The sequence below is a fragment of the Parasteatoda tepidariorum genome, chromosome 10 (assembly GCF_043381705.1).
Source record: "Parasteatoda tepidariorum isolate YZ-2023 chromosome 10, CAS_Ptep_4.0, whole genome shotgun sequence".
Taxonomy (NCBI): domain Eukaryota; kingdom Metazoa; phylum Arthropoda; class Arachnida; order Araneae; family Theridiidae; genus Parasteatoda; species Parasteatoda tepidariorum.
The window spans coordinates 64,206,748-64,212,022 of NC_092213.1; the positions used below are offsets into that span (position 1 = coordinate 64,206,748).

Sequence of the window (5,275 nt, forward strand, 5' to 3'; positions counted from 1 at the left end):
TATACACTTGATTTAGCACAAAACTACTACGAAGCGATTATTTATACAGATTGCATTGTTATTTTTTTTAATTAAATTTTCGCATATCTAAACGCGTTCTTCGTCACTGCTTTCAGGCATTCAAGTGGCATCAGCTGTAGATGAAAATAAGAATTTACAAGACTACTATTCTTACCGTTTCTGATGGCGAACATTCGAGAAAAACAGGCGACAAATATGTTGATTCTATTTAAATTCAGGAAAATAACTAACGATTCGGTTTCCGAATAATGTTTAATACATGACTTTTACAGAATCGGGAATTTTTTAAAAACTCGATAAATTTTTAATACAATTTAAATAGATCTTCGGAAAACTGTTGCTAAAAAATAACGCACTTGATAAACTGTTTAAGCATAAATTACTTGAAATAATAAAATTAATTTTGCGTAATTAAATACTTCATATGTACAGTATATGCCAAAGGAAACGGATTTCAAAAAAGTCAAATATTTAAAATTCAATTTCTCAGGACCAATTTCAACCGATTTCGCTTAAATTTTGTATTTTTTCATGTAAAATTGTAATTTTTAAAAATGATGCAATTTTTTTTAACTTTAGAATTAAATTTCTTCTTTAAACCATTATTAAATTAAATAGTAAATATTTACTAAACTTTATTTTCTGCATGGAATTATCTTTGGATAAACGAATTTTATAATTGTGTGCAAAAATTTTTAAATTCGCTTAAAATGTTCTTGAGACGTATCGAATCATTTAAAAAGTAAAATTAGCATTAAGGGGTCAAAAAATTGGAGAGCCCTCCTGACCAAACTATTAGGACCATATTTCCCAGATTGGGGTTTCCCCCTATATTTTGGGGGTCAGAAATCCAAATTCGTCGAAAGAAAGGCTTGTTTATTCAGACAAAGTACGTTTTTGTGTCTGATTTCGTAACATAAATTATCGTCTGAACTTATTAATTAGCAAATTTGAGGTCACACACCTCGAGCCATTAAGTTTGAGTCCTAGAACGTAAAGATCCGATCATTAGATCAAAAATTATCTAAGGTGGTCCGTTTATTGTTTGGTGCACTCTACATTAACATTAAACCACTAATGAAATTTTCAATGTGAAATGAATAATCCTAAAAACTGAAGCAGAAAGATATACTTGTCAATGGAAAAACTTCGTTTCATAAGTACGTTTTGGAAAAAGTCGGCACGTTTGTACCACTTTTTCGGCTATCAACTTTCCCCTCAACTAACGCACTTTTTCTTGTTTTGTTAGTTCACCATTATGTTCTTTTTCCATTTTTATCGTTTATCAAAACAGACTTTTATGTCTTCAAATGTGCTATGTATCCATTATTCACGCCTAGTGAGATTTGAGGAATGAACGTCTTGGTTTGAGAATTCGCAATGTGGAATGTGGACTTTGCCAACTGAAGTTAGCAGAGTTTTTCCATTGGAAAGTTTGAAATATCCTGATCATTGCGATCAGACCACTAAAAAAAATTTATTTTTAAAAATTAGTTTCTTAATTAGATAGTTTTTTTTGGTCTAGATTGCAGATGGATTGCCAATGTATTTTACAGTTTCAAAAACAGACTTTTATGTTTTCAAATGTGCTTTGTATTCATTATTCACGCCTGGTGAGATTTGAGGAATGAACGTCTTGGTTTGAGAATTCGCAATGTGGAATGTGGACTTTGCTGACTGAAGTATTATTGAAGCAGAGTTTTTCCACTGGAAAGTTTAAAATATCCTGATTATTACGATCAGAACACTAAAAATTTAAAAAAAAAATTAGTTTCTTAATTAGTTAGTTTTTTTGGTCTAGATTGCAGATGCATTGCCAATGCATTTTACAGTTTTTTTCAACGTCTCTTCATTAGCCGATTACAAAATCTTTTTACTACTAATAATAATGTCACATTATTGTGTATTGTATTCCGCCCTAAAGATGTTATTCGAATGTAGAATTGAATCCTGTATTCATTTTAATGTATCTGCGATTTTACGTTGATTGTATGATTAACTTGTGCGCCCACTTATTTAATTCTGATATTTATGAATGGAATATGTAGAATAATTGCAATATAATATTCGAGCTAAAAAAATTGTAAAAGAGGCAGTTTTATTCAAAATTATTATAACAGAAAGAAAAGAAAAAATAGATAATAAATATTTTTAAACGATGATCTGCTAATTCATTGAGAATGTGGAAAACCTTATTCATTGAACGAACTTAGCAAAATAAAAAGAGAACTCTTATATAACTTTTGAATTCATAGTCTGATTTACACACTAAGTATCTTACTTCATAAAGTAAGCATTTGACTATTTTATGAAATAAGATGCAATTTCAATAGTCATCTTAGATCTGATAATAAATCAGAAACTACAAAGGGATTGTTTTTTATGGTTGAACTGCGATTTTCTCAACATTAATGTCTGGAGGTAAAGTACACCAATTTACTTCAAATGTTCTGTCTGAAAATCATGATTATTATATACATTTTTTATGCATTACATATGTATGCTAATTTTACAGTATTTAAAACTCAAATGAAGCATGCGAATCAGACAATAAAAATTTTAATTCGACAGCTACAAGCAAAATGTTTATAAGCACTTTAAATCTAGTAAGACTAAGGTCTTGCATCTTCAGAGCGATGCTTAAAAATTAATGAAGGCGTAATTAATGATGTCATTTATTTATAAAGGTAATAAATGTCATCATTATTGCAAAATAATATTTTTACTTCTCACCCATATATGATTGTAATGTAAATTCTACTTTTAATTAAATACAAATATTTTGCCAAGTTAAGTTCTTGTCAACAATACATCATAAATACGAAGAGGAATCATTAAGTTGAAGGCTTATGCCATGGTAAGTCAGTTGATGAGTAAATTGCTGGCGATTAAGTATTGGGCAGAAGTCTTATCAGTGTATGCAGACATATTGTTTTCAATACATCAATGTCCAAGTTTTTCAAATGCAGAATTTAAGACTGAATTAAGTTTGGTTAGTTCTTCCTTAGCAAAGGCACTCCTAAGTCTATCAATATAATGAAGATGCGGCTTAATGAAGATAATAATAAAAGTCAATTTATTTCGAGAGCTCAAAAATGGGTACCAATTTTTTAAGACTCGCATAAGGAAAACAAAAGTGATTTAAAACCGAGAATCTAAAGATGCCAACGAAAAATGGGAAATAAAAGAGAAAAATGAAACTGGAAAAATTGCAGTTGGTGAGAGTGGCAAAAAAATAACGCGAACAACAAATAAATAAAGAGAAGCGATTTTTAACGTGAAAAAAATATTAAAATCAGGAAATATTACTCAGCTAGTATCACAGAAAAAAAATTAATCTCTATATTCACATGTAAACTAATATTATTCTCTCCTGGTCTAATTTGAATATGGATGGTGTTTTCAGTAGAAATGTAAACAATCTCGAGCTCGGCACCTACTCTAGTTCCGGTTAAAATGTTTGCAGCTGCTTACTACATGTTATTCTGATAGGCGATGTTTTCAAACGGATAATTTTGTTTTCAATAAAAGATATAAATTAGATCATTTCTGAGCTCAAATCTGCCGTATTTCATAAGACATTAATGTTATTATGTAATTCTGGGGAGTTTGGAGTGAAAATTTGTTTTAGTTATTTTGTTATTTATTATTAAAAAAGGTGACATGGTTGCTAGATTTTGAATAACTCGCTTTTTTGGCAGTCTTGATTTGGCCTCTTTCCATAAGTTTATTACTGGTTGTTCTTGTTGCACGCTGTGCACCATCTTACGTTAGTGTTAACACTTTTAGCATTGTAAACACAAGTAATAAGTAATCAAATATATTTGCAAGAATCTCAAAACACAACGATGCCAAATGGCTATAAATACAACGGAAACAGTAACCCGGAAATTTATTCGGTACCGAGCTTGCAGCGTTCCCTAGTGTAGAAAACACCATCCATTTGTTGTTATTGCGTTTTCGAGTTTTTTAAATAGTGAAAGCCACAAGCTTAAGACTTAAAAACGGATATTATTTGATTATCTTTTACTGTATTTAAAGTAATTTTGTTAAGTAAATCTACAATATTACATTACAAATACTAATATAAATTATTTCCATTATATTTACTGTGGTGTATTTCTTTTGAGATTGTATGACTTTCCATGGTTATCCGGGAGCTGAGAAACGTCATCTACAGCCGCACCAATTTCGCACATGTAATTGCATTCTATTTTGAAGGCATGTTAAAATACGATTAAATTAAAATTATTTAAGCACAACTGTCTAAAATATAGATAATCAACTCCCTCAGTGGGCCGCGATTAAATTATCAAACCCTGACCGGTCCGCGGGGATTAAAAAAAGATTGGGGAGCATTGAGCGATACACCAAAGTTTGGATTTGCTTAAGCACCCCCTGCGATAGAAATGGAATCGTAAAAAAGATCTGCGATCTATTGCCAAATATATTTTAAGACTTTTTTATGCATATTTTCCATTTTGGGTTGGTATTGATATTTTCCAGATATTATGCTTGTTTAATACAATATTTACAAAATGTGGTGTAAGAATTTCTTATAAATATTTTTTAAGGGAACCAGATGAAAAGACGGATGTTTTCGAAATGATATAAAATGAACCACTGACTTTTCATCTGCTTTATTTAAAAGCTGTATAAGAAATTCTTACAACACAGATAGCTTCGTTTAGATAGCTTACAACACAGATACACTATCTGGCCATTAATGACCGGACACCCCTCATTTCGGATGCATGAGGTGCTAGTATCAAGTCAGTAGGGCGTAGGGCCGCCACGCGCCCGAATCACAGCTTTAACCCTTCTAGTAAGGCTATCCACTAGGTGTTGGTACACGGCGGCAGGTATTGCCCGCCATTCCTCCTGTAACATGGCGAGGAGTTGAGTGGTGGTTTTGGGGCATTGTGGTCTGGCCCTGAACCGGCGCTTCAACTCATCCCAGCGATGCTCAATTGGATTGATGTCGGGACTTTGGGATGGCCAGTCAAGCTCTTGCACCTCCATTTCATCAAACCAGTCCGTGATGGCATGTGCTTTATGAATGGCAGCGTTATCGTGTTGAAACACAAACGGGCCATTACCGAACTGTTGCCACAGGGTGGGAAGCGCCGAATTGTCCAGGATGTCTCTATACCCTTCTGCGTTCAGGGTTCCACGCACTAACACCAAGAGTCCAAGGTCAAACCATGAGAAACAGGACCACACCATAATTCCTCCACCGCCGAACTTCACAGTG

At 32.6% G+C, this 5,275-nt stretch overlaps 1 long non-coding RNA gene across 1 annotated transcript in view; it reads left to right on the forward strand.

Moving 5' to 3' along the window:
- Positions 1-70: 70 nt before the first annotated feature.
- LOC139426642 (uncharacterized) overlaps positions 71-5,275 on the forward strand; it is a 116,436-nt gene continuing 111,231 nt past the window's right edge. Inside the window, exon 1 of the long non-coding RNA XR_011637859.1 lies at positions 71-207. This is a non-coding gene — a long non-coding RNA (uncharacterized lncRNA). The remainder of the gene's footprint in view (positions 208-5,275) is intronic.